The following is a 14559-nucleotide window of genomic DNA, read 5'->3' on the forward strand; positions in this document are numbered from 1 at the left end:
CTATCTCTACTGCAAGCTTTTCCCATACTCTCTTGCTGGGGAAGCTTCTCATTAGCTAAGGCAGCTGAAACCAGGATCTCTGACAACTTGGCATGACATCAAGGTGGCATTCTTGAATTACTTCTATGATGATGCGATGTCTGATGAGCTAAGGATCAAGCTCTCTACCTTTAGACAAGGACCTGCTGAATCTTACAAAGCTGGTTGGGTAAGATTCAAAGCATACCAGAGAGATTGTCCGCATCATGGGTTCTCAGAGGTGCAGTTGATCAGTATCTTCTTCAGTGGTATTGATTGGAGGTATCAGATGGCTTTGGATGCTGCTAGTGATGGGAACTTCAAGACAAGGTACCCAGATGACGCTGAAAAGTTGATTGAAAGGCTAGCATCAAGCAACAGTACCAAGAATGCGGACTTAGAAAGGAAAAGAGCACATGAGGGTTATGATTCGAATCAACTAGCTTCAGTTAATGCTAAACTGGATTCAGTGCATAACCTTCTTGTTGGAAAGAAGTCTGTCCATTTTGCTGAAGATGTTGAGATTTTTGAGCCAAAGCCAGAGACTACAGAAGCAGATGTCAACTATGTGTATGGAGCTGGGTATCAAAATCAGAGATTTGGTCAGAAGAATTCCTTCACGGGAAATCCAAGCAACAACTTCACTAGGAACTATGGTTCTTCTTCTTACCAACCCCTCCCTCCACCCAATTCAGAGAGCAAGATGGAATCAATGTTGGGACAGATTTTGGAAGGTCAATAGAAGCTAACAGTGGACTTCAATGGGAAGATTGATTCTGTATACACTGAGCTGACTGGGAAGTTTGATGCATTGAACACTCATGTCAAGAAGCTGGAGAATCAAGTGATTCAGACTGCTGGGTCTGTTAAAAGACAAGAGGAATTTCTTTCTAGAAGAACAGAGTCAAACCCCAAGCATGCTTGTAATGCGATTTTGGTGAAGGAAAGGGACGATGATACGGTAGTGGAGCTAGCATCGATCGACACTACATCAGAGCATCGATCGATGCAAACTCAATCAAGCGTCGATCGACACAATGTCAGCATCGATCGACACCCCCCACAGACAGCTCCGGTTTCTCTCCGAGTTCCACCATCTGATTCAGAGCAAGCCTATAAGCCTAAGGTCCCTTTTCCTAAGCCTAGGAGGTCCAAGAAGGAGATTGAAGAGGCTAGATGCGAGGCTATGATGGATAAGGTGATGATAGAGATGCCATTAATTGATGCTGTCAAATTTTCTCCGGGGATTAAGCAATATGTGAAGAGAATGGTCACCAATAGTTTGAGTCCTGAGGAAGGAGCACTGCTTACAAAGGATGTCAGCTCAATTTTGTTGAACCAGCCTGCTCAGAGGAAGAAAGAGAGGAAAGAGAAGGTTGTTGTCTCTGAGAAAGTGAGTGCAGTGATTCAGAGTAAGATTGCAGAGAATTTACCGAATCCTGGAAGTTTTGTGTTAGATTGTTCTATGACACAGGAAGGTTTTCTCACTCACTCTGTGATCTTGGTTCTAGTATTAACTTGATGCCCCATTCTGTTGCTGTGAGACTTGGGATGACAGATTTCAAGCCGACTAAGATATCTCTTATCTTAGCTGATCGATCTCGCAGAATTCCTGAAGGTGTCTTAGAGGATATTCCAATCAAGATTGGAGATTGCATGATTCCCACTGACTTTGTGGTGCTGGAATATGACAAAGAGCCTAGTGATCCTCTCATCTTAGGACGCTCATTCTTGGCTACAGCTGGTGCCATCATTGATGTGAAGAAGGAACATATATCTCTGAATGTGGATGTTTGGTCATGAACTTTGCGATGGACAAGCTGAGAAGAGCTCCCACCATTGATGGTCAGACATTTTCTGTGGAGATTGCTTCTGATGATGATCTGATCATAGAGCTTCATGAAGACATTACTGCTGGGTATGTCAAAGAGTTGGAGACTGTTGAGAAAGTGAGTAAGCAAGCTGTTGAGCTTGAAGATTGGAGTGGAGATCATCTAATCAGTACTAGAGATCATGATGAGGTTTTGATGCATGACAAGTCGCTGGTAGATGACGTTTTTGTGATGGAAACACGAATTTCAGAGGTTAGTTGCAGAAACGTTGAAGAAACACGAGTTGCAGACCAAGCATCGATCGATGCATTAGGTTTAGGATTTCTCATTAGGGAGTTCATGGATTATTAGATCTGTTAATTTAGGATTCATTATCTTTCTTGTTCTTCACCATAGGTTGTTTTTGATGCTAGATCTTTGATTAGTCATCTGGATTTAGATCCTAGGATTATTGATTGATATGAGAATATAATTGATTTTCCTGATAAAACCTTTGGTGAGCAAAATTACTTTTTGCAAAGAGATTTGAATTAGTGATTTTGTGAACTTATCTAAACCTGATTTTATTGCTGGTTTTTAACTTTAATTTTGCAAAGAGATTTGGATTTTCGGGTTTTAAAACTTAGATAATATTTGCAGTGAGAACTGATTTATTTTACAATTGTGTTTAGAGTTCAAGAACGGTGCTTAATTGTTGAATCCTGCTTGTTTAATTAATTGATCTGATTTTCCAAGATTTCCTGAGAATTTCCCTAGGCCTAGCGTTTATTCCTATTGATTTACAACTCCTTTATTTTCTGTTTTTGCATTGCTATTTAAATTACAATTTTGGTTTAGCATAATTAAAAGATTATTAAATCTATTGTGTGAATTTATAGTTCTTGTGGATTCGATCCCTAAGTACTACAATTGATCTCTTAATTTGAGAGAGTAGCTCAGGGTTAAATTTGAGCATATCACTAATCCCCATATTTTGGTTGGTAAGTATATATAGATTTAAATTTCATTACAACTCTCCAGTAAAGATGATTTACTAACCATAATATCATTTTTCAGATGCTATTGGCCAAATTGTAAGCCTTGGTGAGTTGCTGAATCTGGAAGCCAACAATAAGCCAAACACAAGGCTTGACTTCGAGCTTAGAGATGAAACGAAATTATGTCATAAATAATTGGTTTTAGATATTGATATTTATATTATCTACACATAAATATATTATCTAATCGATATACTTCTTCTATTGTATAGAGATGAGAGGATGACATGTACCTTATGGGGTTCCTTTGCCGAGAGGGTTTTCAGATCATGTCAACGTTCTGATGGAAGCATCATCATTTGTGTTCTCCGCTTTGTGAAGATAAAATCATACAAGGGTAAATACTTTATCATCATTTAAACTCATCTAAGTCAAATAGCAATGTTTATTTTACATCTTATTTTCAAACAGGTGTTAGATATTTATCTAATTCGTTTGATGCTTCTCAAGTCCATCTTAACCCTGAGATACATGAAGCTGACATTCTCAAACAGGCGTACGCCAATTCATTTCTAACAATAGTGTTACTTATTATGCTAAATCGTTACCTAAATATATGAATAACTGTTTATGTTAATAGTCTGCCAAGTGATGGCCTGACTCTCATGTACCGTGCGAGACAACCAAATTTGGAGATTGTACCTGTTCAAAATGAAGATAATTATGCTTTCCCAAGGAAAAACATTGAAGAGTTGAAAAACTCTCTTGATGTATCTTTTTATTTAAGCTTTTACATTGCAATGAATTTTATAGAAACTAATCACTGAATACCGTGATTTTTAGATTGGAAAGGCTAGCAATTTATTTTCAGAGTCTATCTATAAAAATTTCAGAAGAGAGAATATGATTTAAGAAAACAAACCTGTTGGTATCACTCTATTTGTTCTCCATTCCCTTTTACATGTTTATGTATGATCTGAAAAAATTATAAATTACAATATCAACTACAAAAATTGCTTAAACTGATTCAATCACGTCACTAACTGATGCCAAATAATAAGAGTCAAAATTTGATTATAAGTGTTATTGACCATAACTAAAGAGATAAGGATCCTATTCAAATTTAATTAGTCACTGTCATCCCATATATATGTCCTAAATAGTTGTAATTGAGATCGACTTTCTATATCTATTAAACAAGAAAATATATGATTGTAACTACCAAATCTTTCTATATACAAACAGTTTTACCAATGAAAGACATAGAAATTCTCTAATCATGGACATCATTTGACTTGCAACCATTTTTTCTAAATCAGTCATGAAAAACAAAGAAAACTCCTCTTCGATGGATTTCCCTTCATCTTCTAATCCATCAAAAAAATCTCGTTTGATTCAGAATTCTATACCCAACAGTCAGATAACTCAAGTAAATGAAGGTAATACTAATGGTTCTGTGTGTCTGAAAAAAGCTTTTACTAGCGTTTTAAAAGATACTAGGTAATTACCCGTGCTGTTGCACGGATAAAAATTTTGTTTGCGATATTACATTTGTAAATATATTTATTTAGTATAACATTTATAATACAAACTTATATTGGTTTGAATTCATCAAGTTTATGAAATTTTAAATTATTAATTGTTTCACCATAAATTTTAAATTGGCATGATGGCAGATATGGATCAAATGTGAACCGAATTAGTGATCAGTTAGATTTTTATCAAAATCTTGAACAAATCAGATAAAACCACAAAAAAAAAACTAAAATTTCATGAACCAAATGATTTGAATAAAATTGTTAACCCGGTCAAACCCGTCCGCTAAGCCATCCCGCAACGGGTTTAAATATTTTGAGCCGCAAAATGTCTTTGCATATGTCCCGCTTAATTTCTATTAATAAAGTTATGTGACAAAGTTTTTAAGAATAACACATTTGTTTTTTTTGTTTTGTGAAAGACACAATCGCATATAGTTGTAAATAATAAATCAAAATGAGGCTAAATACTAAATGTGTCTCATCTATTGGTATAATATTATTACTTTTTCACTTTTTATTGGATTGGATTTTCTAAATTTTAAGATTTCTGTAAAAACACTGTAACCACATATTTATATATAATGTTTAACTACATAGTTATCCAAATTAATATATATATATATATATATATATATTCATGTTATTTCAATTGGTGATCATACGTTTTTCTTAGGGCAAATATAGGTATTGTTTTTAGCAAAAGAATAAACGTTGAGCCAGTTTTAAATGATCTTCGATTCTTTCACCATTAGAGCTTTTTAAAATTATTAGAAAAGTAATATTATTTATATTTCTGAAGATATGATTTTAAAATATATATATTTTTTACATCTCATAATATAATTATATTATTATATTACAATACATAGTGAAATTAATTTAATTTTGAAAATATGTAGGGGATAATATTTATCAATTTTTGAATAATATTTACCAATTTTAGAATTTATAGGAACAAAATATTGTGTATAGAAATAAATTGAATTGCCAGTTGCAGTTGACAAAAAAAACTGTGGCCGTTTTATGTAATATTATGGAATATTAATGACAAATAATAAATTAGGGACGAAGCTCTCTGGCGACGACACGTCAGCTTTTTTTAGAGAATGCTTCTCTTTTAATATATATAGGGGATTACCAACCTGAGCAATACTCCTACTGGTCATTTTATGACACCAATGACACTTCAACCATCAGTTCCTGCAAATCAAACAGCAAATGCCTTCGGTCAATAATCACTCATTTTTGTAGTATCTTGTATTACAATTTTTTTTTTTTTTGTCATTGCCACAACCATATATTGAAAGATCTTTTCATATTCTTACCAGGTTCAACTGCAATATTGGGGCTCGCTTCAGTGGTACACCCCAACTCTCGATTATTTCCGCAATCTTCAAGAGAGGTACTAACCGACATCACCAATGTACCACGCCGGTTCCGTGATAAAGCTCCCACGACGACACTTCCATTTCCTTCTGCAATAAATTCAGCAAAAGGTTAATGTTTATCCCAAATATTAAACTACACTACCAACTCATATCTATTTATTAACTCCTTCTATCTTTGTTATCAAGAGAACCAATCTGCTACTGCTATTTCATGTATCACGAACCAAAAACAAGCAAATTATGGCAATCCAGTTCATATGCTTCCAATTAGAAACTTGCAAGAAGATTTTGAAAATGCATCATTCACAACTTTTATGCAAGGTAATACTTTTCTTAAGATTTTTTTCTTTGCTGATTAATTAATTTTCAGTTTTTATCTTTAGTTTCAGACCACCAAATTGATATGTTTTTGAAATAATTAGGTCAAGGGTCTGCAACTATGGAAGAACAGTTAGAAAATAGTTGTACTGATGATGAAAGCATCGACCATGTCAACGATGAGAGCTCAACTGACAGTGAAACGGATGTGGAACAGAACTACTATCTCAGCTCGACTGACGATGAAACTGAACAGTATTTCGATGCAGCTACTGAAATTGATGAATCAGCTAATATAGAAAGCCATAAATATACAGAAGAACCTACTATTATATCACAACAGAGAGGCAGAAGTGAAGAACATGCAAAATTCATGGATAGACTAGATAAAATTTTGAAGAAAAGTATCGAACATGCAGCAGCAAACTCGAATATATCTCAACCAAAGAAAAGAGGTCGCCCACGTTTGGTAAAAAATGTTCAGACCTCGACAGCTAAGCAAAACAAATCAGGTATCAATTTCGAAAGAGTAGACTATTTATAAGACTTCTTATTTATATTCTTTCATTCTAACCCAATCAAAAACTTTTAATCAACAGATTATCTTGATCATGGTGATGCGACATACAAGTGTAAGTATTGTGGTGCATTGATGTGGTTTAAAGAGCGTATAAACCAAAGGCGTAACCAGAAGGACCCAATCTTTACACTATGTTGTGGTCAAGGCAGTGTTAAATTACCTTTTTTAAAAGAATCTCCAGAGCTAATCAAGAAACTTCTAAAAGGGAATGATGCAATGAGCAGAAATTACAGAGAGAATATAAGAATTTTTAATATGATTTTTGCCATGACTTCTCTTGGTGGAAAGGTTGATCAGTCTATGCCAAAAGGTAAAGGGCCAAACATGTTTCGTTTGCAAGGAGGAAACTATCATTTGATTGGCAGTTTAAAGCCAAATGATGGTGATTATGCTAAGTATTCACAACTATATATTGTTGATACTGAAAACGAAGTAGATAATAGAGCGACTGTCTTCAAGTAAGCATTCTATGTTTTATTTTTTTTGACTCAGCAATTTTTATAACTGAAATATAGTTATGATTTAAAACTTTGTGTTTTTTTGTAATGTATAAAGCAAAGGGAAAAATGCAAAACCAGGCGTAGGGAAACAAAAACTAAAAAAAGAAGTCATCAAAGCCCTTATGAAAATGCTGAATGATGTCAACCCCTATGTGAAAATATTCAGGTCGGCTAGAGAGAGGTTTGAATCTACTAACGATGAGCCGTTTCACATGCGTATTGTTGCGGATTGCAAAGATGTTGATGGAAGGATATACAATATGCCAACATCATCAGAGGTAGCTGCTTTAATACCTGGTGATTTTCAAAAGCAAATGCCTGAACGTGATATAGTCATTCAAGAGAAGAGTACTGGTCACTTACAGAGGATAAGTCAAATTCATATCTCCTATTTGGCTCTACAATATCCTCTCATTCTATGCTATGGTGAAGATGGTTTCAGGCCTGGTATTGAGAAATGTTATCAGAAAGCAAACAAGAAGAAAAAAAAGTGTATTAGCATGAGACAGTGGTTTGCATTCAGGAATCAAGAGAGAGCTAACGAGTCTCATACTTTGTTGTGTTCAGAAAGGTTGTTTCAGCAGTTTCTTTGTGATGCTTATACAACTATTGAATCTAACCGACTATCTTATATCAAGTTTAATCAATCCAAACTAAGATGCGAGAACTACAGCTCAATTAATGAGGCGGCCGGAGCTGGAACAACTACTATGGGTGAGGAAGGTAATCAAATTTGTATACCATCATCTTTCACTGGTGGACCGCGTTATATGGTTCAAACTTACTATGATGCAATGGCAATCTGTAAACATTACGGATTTCCAGACCTATTAATCACCTTTACATGTAATCCTAAGTGGCCTGAGATAACAAGATATTGCCAAGAAAGAGGTTTAACTGCTGATGATAGACCATATATTGTTGCAAGGATTTTCAAAATCAAGTTGGATTCTTTAATGAAAGATTTGACACAAAAAAATATGCTTGGGAAGACCGTAGCCTGTAAGTGTTTTCTCTTATATTATTCACTTAAGTTAGCACAAAAAATGTTTTTTTTCAGATCCTAATAACACTTCGATTCTATTACTGCAGCTATGTATACTGTCGAATTTCAGAAAAGAAGATTGCCACATGCTCACATTCTCTTATTTATGGCTTCTCAAAGTAAGCTACCTATGGCTGATGACATCGACAAGATGATTTCTGCAGAGATTCCAGATAAAGAGAAAGAACCAGAGCTCTATGAAGTAATTAAAAATTCTATGATTCACAGTCCATGTGGTGCAGCGAACAGGAATTCACCCTGTATGGTGGATGGATCATGTTCAATGCAATACCCGAAAAAGCATCAAGATATTACCAAAATTGGTAGTGATGGTTATCCAGTGTATAGAAGGAGGAGAATAGAACACTATGTTGAGAAGGGTGGTATTAAATGTGACAATAGATATGTGGTGCCTTATAATAAGAAGCTTTGCCTTATATCAAGCTCATATCAATGTGGAATGGTGCAACCAGAATGGTTCTATCTGTAACAACCCGTCCTGTGGACCCCACTAGCCTCACTGCTAGCCGCCCAAACGAACCCCAATCTGGCCCTGCAGGGCACCAATTGGTGACAGCTTGTCCTGTGGGAAGGTTGTTAAAGGGTGGGGACCAGGGTTCGAGGAACGCCTGGCACCAATAACCTACTAGTGGATTGGGATATCCAGAGTGATGGGTTAGGATCGATGCCCTGCAGGGCCAGCTTGGGGTGGTTGGTTGTGCGACTCAGTAACAAGATGAGGTGGTGCTCGGGGTACAAAGTTTCCGTGAGGCGGGGTTTTGGAGGAAAGTTTCATAAAATAGAAGTTTCCAAAAATGGAAAGTGCTAAATATGGAAAGTTTTACGGGAGGTAGAATTTGTCCATCTTTTGCGGTGGAGAGCCTTGGAAGGGCTTGTGTGGCCTTAGTGGCGAACTTTTTAGTCATTGTGTGGCCTTAGTGGCGGTCTTTTGAGACATTGTGTGGTCTTTGTGACGGTCCTCCGGGACAGATGGTCTTTGTGATGGTCCTTCGGGACAGATGGTCTTTATGACGGTCCTTCGGGACAGATGGTCTTTGTGACGGTCCTTCGGGACAGATGGTCTTTGTGACGGTCTTTCGGGACAGATGGTCTTTGTGACGGTCCTTCGGGACATATGGTCTTTGTGACGGTCCTGTTTAGAACATTTGTTTGGTCTTTGTGACGGTCCTGTTTAGGACATTTGTTTGGTCTTTGTGACGGTCCTGTTTAGGACATTTGTTTGGTCTTTGTGACGGTCCTGTTTAGGACATTTGTTTGGCCTTGTGGCAGTGAGATGATCTGTGTGAGGTCATGAGGTATTCCAGTGAGGGGATATGTGGTTGGTAGGACATTGAGATGTTTTACGCGAGCCACGGGAAGGAAACCTGGATAGGGATAGGACTCAGACGTGTTCAGAATTGTTTGCTCGCGGCTCTTGGAGGACTTAGGTTCTCCTAGTACTGCCATATTCAGAGACTTTGTGGCTTGGGAATATGGTTGGTATATCGACTTCGGATGACGATCCGGGGGCGCGCTGTAAGGTGGCAACCCGAGAGACGAGTTGGATTTTTCCTTATATATTATGGCATGCGGGTTTAGGCCCGATGAGGAGCCAATATTATGGCATGCAGACTTAGGTCTGATGAGGGGCCAACAAAAACTCAAGGTTTAGGCCTATGGGTAAAGGAAAGTCCAAAAGTCGAGAGCAAATGACGCCTGGAGCGTGAGTCTATCGCCTAGAGGTGACCTTCTGTAGATCGGTCGGAGGAGTGCGGGCCGTGGAGACGGTGGCACGGGAGTCCTTGGCTGATGGTTGTTCGAGATTCGAGGACGAATCTAGATTGGTGGAGGAGAATTGTAACACCCGCAAACCAATTTGCACGTTCTGGGTGAGGGTATCGATCGACACCAAGGGGGTGTCGGTCGACACCATTGTTTTTCCGGTTCGATCGAATTGATTTAATTGTCGATTTTGGTCGGTTTGGTTTAAGGAAAACCACTAAACCGAGATATTTAAAGGAATTGTCGACCAGACGGGTTTTGGAAGTGGTGTTTGTCGCCGTTTGTTTGTTTTTGAGAAGAAAAGAGAGAAAACATTGTTCTTGAGCTTTTGAGAGAGATTGGTGAGATTCCTTGCTGTTCTTGGGAGATCTAAGGCTGGGAAAGTGCTAGAAGCTTGCTAGGAGTGAGGGATTCGTTCTTATTGGTCAGAATCTTTCTGCAGAGAGGTGAGTGCATGACCATGGCTAATCTAAGCCTTTGATTTTCTTGTTCTTGCTTGTTTTGTTGCTTGTTTGTGTGTTTTCTTGCTGGGATTGGTTGATACAGGTTCCCACGGATGTATAAGGCTTGGGCTTCGAGTATTGGACGATTTGGAGGAGATTTGGGAGCGAGATTCGACTCTCGACTTCGTGCGGATCGCAGTTGCAGAAGGAGTGTCGATCGACACTGTGGGGTAGTGTCGGTCGACACCTCCCTTCCAGCGAGACGATGTTCGATTTCCTGGTTTGTTTGTTGTTTGTTTGGAACATTGGAATCACTGTTGCTTGTGTGTATAGCCCTGTAGATGGGAGGATTGCCTCACTGAGTGTTTATCAAATACTCATGCATCTCAATATGTGTTTGTGGTGCAGGTAAAGGCAAAGTGTGATTGTGTAAAGGCAAGGCGATGAAGAGGAGGATGTTCTAGGGACTCGATTGGATGTGGTCTGGCATTGTTAGGTTGCTAGAGTTGAGTCATTAGAAACATTGTTAGGTTGCTGGTTTCATGTTTTCTGTTGATTGGTTATTGGATTATTGGTTATTTTGTTATTGGATATTGCTTATGCTATGGTATTGGTATTATTATTGGATATTATTGGATATTGTTATTGGTATTGTTATTCCGCTGTTGATTGTGATTGTGGTTAGGTGGCTAGTGGATATGGGACCACTAGTTGTAGTTTATTTATGTATATTATTATTTAGTATTTATTATAAAAAAAAGGTCGGTCCTTTCACTATCAAATACTTATTTAAGTATATCAACAAAGGCCCAGATCGTGTTACATTTATTGTTGAGCCTGTAAATCAGTCTACCACTAATGAAACTGTCACTCCTAGCCAAGCACCAGATACGTCTAAGAAAAAGAAGGATGAAATAAAAGATTGGTTTGACTGCAAGTGATTTTTATACACTATGATATTCACCTCTTATTGCATATTATATCACTATCTAACTTTGCTTAAACCTAATTTTATCTCTTTAGATATGTATCTGCGTCAGAAACAATTTGGAGGATTTTTAAGTTTCCAATTCAAAATAGATCCACCGCAGTTCAGAGACTGACTTTACATGTCGAAGGGAAGCAACCTGCTTATTTCGATGCAAAATCTCATATTTCAGATGTTCTGGAACGTATAATTAATCAAGATTCAATGTTCATGGCGTGGTTGACTTTAAATAGGAAAAATACTGTTGGAAAGAATGGGAAACGAGCTCGAGAACTTCTATATGCTGAAATCCCAGCATATTTTACTTGGGATGGAACGAATAAGCAGTGGAAAAAAAGATCAAGAGGTTTTTCTTTGGGTCGTATTAACTACGTACCTAGAAAAATGGAAGATGAATACTATCTTAGGGTTCTGCTTAACATTGTCAGAGGTCCAACGAGTTTTGATGATATCAAAACATTTAATGGTGTTGTGTATCAATCTTACAAAGAAGCATGTTTTGCAAGAGGAATTCTAGATGATGATCAAGTTTTCATTGACGGTCTAATTGAAGCAAGTCAGTATTGTTTTGGAGATTATTTGAGAAACTTTTTTGTTATGCTGCTTCTATCAGATTCTCTTGCTAGACCGGAACAAGTATGGTTAAAAACGTGCCACCTTTTGTCAGAGGACATAGAGACAAAAAAGAGAGAAGAGTACAACAATCCAGGTAATAATATGTTTTAGAGCAATTCAAATTTTATATACGAAACTTGGCTCAAGCCTAATACTTTTGCATTATGCAGAACTAACTCTCACGGAAGCTCAGATAATAAATTATATTTTTCAAGAAATAGAGATGATTATGTTGTTTAATGGTGGAACTCTCAAAGATATTGCACATTTCCCGCAGCCTTCACGAGAAGATATTGATAACTCCAACCGATTAATTGCTGATGAAATGAGATATGACCGTGTCTACTTGGAAGAAAAGCATGTCGAATGGGTACAGATGCTAACTACTGAGCAGAGGAGTATATACGATGAGATCACCGGGGCTGTATTCAAAGATTTGGATGGTGTTTTTTTTCGTTTATGGCTTTGGAGGAACAGGGAAAACATTTGTGTGAAAAACACTAGCAGCTGCTGTTAGATCAAGAGGACAGGTTGTTCTTAATGTCGCCTCAAGTGGCATCGCTTCTTTATTGTTAGAAGGTGGTAGGACTGCACATTCAAGGTTTGCCATCCCATTGAATCCTGATGAATATTCTGTTTGCAAAATCAAGCCTAAATCAGATCTAGCTAAGTTGATAAAAGAAGCATCTCTTATTATCTGGGATGAAGCACCAATGATGAGCAAGTTTTGTTTTGAATCTTTAGATAAAATCTTATCTGATATTATGAAGAACAGAGATAACAAGGTATTTGGTGGGAAGGTGGTTGTTTTTGGAGGTGATTTCAGACAAGTTCTTCCAGTAATAAATGGAGCAGGGAGGGCAGAAATTGTGATGTCTTCACTTAATGCTTTGTATCTGTGGGATCACTGCAAGGTCCTAAAGTTGACTAAAAACATGCGACTACTGTCAGACAAATTAAGTGTTGATGAAGCTAAAGATATCCAAAAAATTTCAGATTGGTTATTGGCTGTTGGTGATGGTAGGATTAATGAGCCTAATGATGGTGAGGCAGTAATAGATATTCCAGAAGAATTGTTGATTACAGAAGCTGAAAATCCAGTAGCAGCAATTTGTAAGGAAATCTATGGAGATCCAACAGAGATGCACAAAAACAATGATCCTAAATTCTTTCAAAAGAGACCAATTTTAGCACCGACCAATGATGATGTCAATCCAATTAACCATTATATGCTACAACATTTGCAAGGTAAGTAAACGTTTAAATTATGCTATTGTTTGTTAGATATTCATGTCATCTCTAACTCTGCAACTATTGGTAGTAATCTCTAAATGTGGATGTGTATGTAGGAGAAGAAAGGATCTACCTAAGTGCTGATAGTATAGATCCGACTGACTCAGATTCACTGAACAATCCGGTTATCACTCTAGATTTCTTAAACAATATCAAGCTGTCAGGTTTGCCACACCATGCTTTACGTTTGAAGATTGGTTTGCCGGTTATGCTACTTAGGAATATTGATCCCAAAGGAGGGCTGTGTAATGGAACTAGACTCCAGATTACTCAACTTGCTAATCACATTGTGGAAGCTAAAGTAATAACAGGAGACAAAAGTGGTGACATAGTTTTAATCCTTAGCATAAACCTTACACCTTCAGATACCAAACTTCCTTTCAAGATGCGTAGAAGATAGTTTCCACTCTCTGTTGCATTTGCTATGACCATCAATAAGAGTCAGGGACAATCTCTAGAGAAAGTAGGACTTTACTTGTCTAAACATGTGTTCTCTCATGGCCAACTTTATGTTGCGTTGTCTACGGTTACATCCAAAAAAGGTTTGAGAATATTAATACTAAACAAAGAGGGGAAGATTCAGAAGCAAACAACTAATGTTGTTTTCAAGGAGGTTTTCCAAAACATAAACTGAGTCAACAACCCGTAAACAGGTAAATTTAACCCATCTTATATTACTAGCTATTTCATTTACTGTTTGGAAACAATAAGAACAATAGCTTTCATACAATAATTTTGTTTTATTATAAATGCAGGTACCTCTTTCACAATAAGACCAAGCTATTGAAAACAATGATTTCACAATATCATAATCCACTTTATGACTGCATTTGATTTTTTTTTTTAATTTTTAATCTTTTGATTTATTACCAGAAAACAGGTTCTACTTTGAGTTAACTATATTTAGCTTTGTCGTTTCAACAAAACTTATTTGAATGTCTGTCAAAACCAATTCATTTAACTGTTTGAAAATAAGTTCAATTTTAAAAACTGATTTCACAGAACCTAATCAACTTTGTCATACAAACTTCAGTGATCAAAATATTTAGATTACTAACCTCTGTCTGGAATAATTTGAAGACGCTTAGTGATGGTACCATTAGTTTCACCCGCCTCAGAACTTCACCCTGATGACACAAACAACAATTACTTATATAAATAACAGTCTCGGTAAGGTTTATATGCAGAATTTTAACAGGTTCATCAATTACTCACCATCTTAAGTTTGAAATTGGTGAACTT

The 14559-nt window shown here is 36.9% G+C and overlaps 1 pseudogene; it reads left to right on the forward strand.

Moving 5' to 3' along the window:
* The first annotated feature begins 6723 nt into the window (after positions 1-6723).
* Positions 6724-13951, forward strand: LOC104733929 (uncharacterized; annotated as a pseudogene).
* The last annotated feature ends 608 nt before the right edge of the window (positions 13952-14559 follow it).

The sequence above is a fragment of the Camelina sativa genome, chromosome 12 (assembly GCF_030686135.1).
Source record: "Camelina sativa cultivar CO46 ecotype springtype chromosome 12, ASM3068613v1".
NCBI classification, from domain to species: Eukaryota; Viridiplantae; Streptophyta; class Magnoliopsida; order Brassicales; family Brassicaceae; genus Camelina; species Camelina sativa.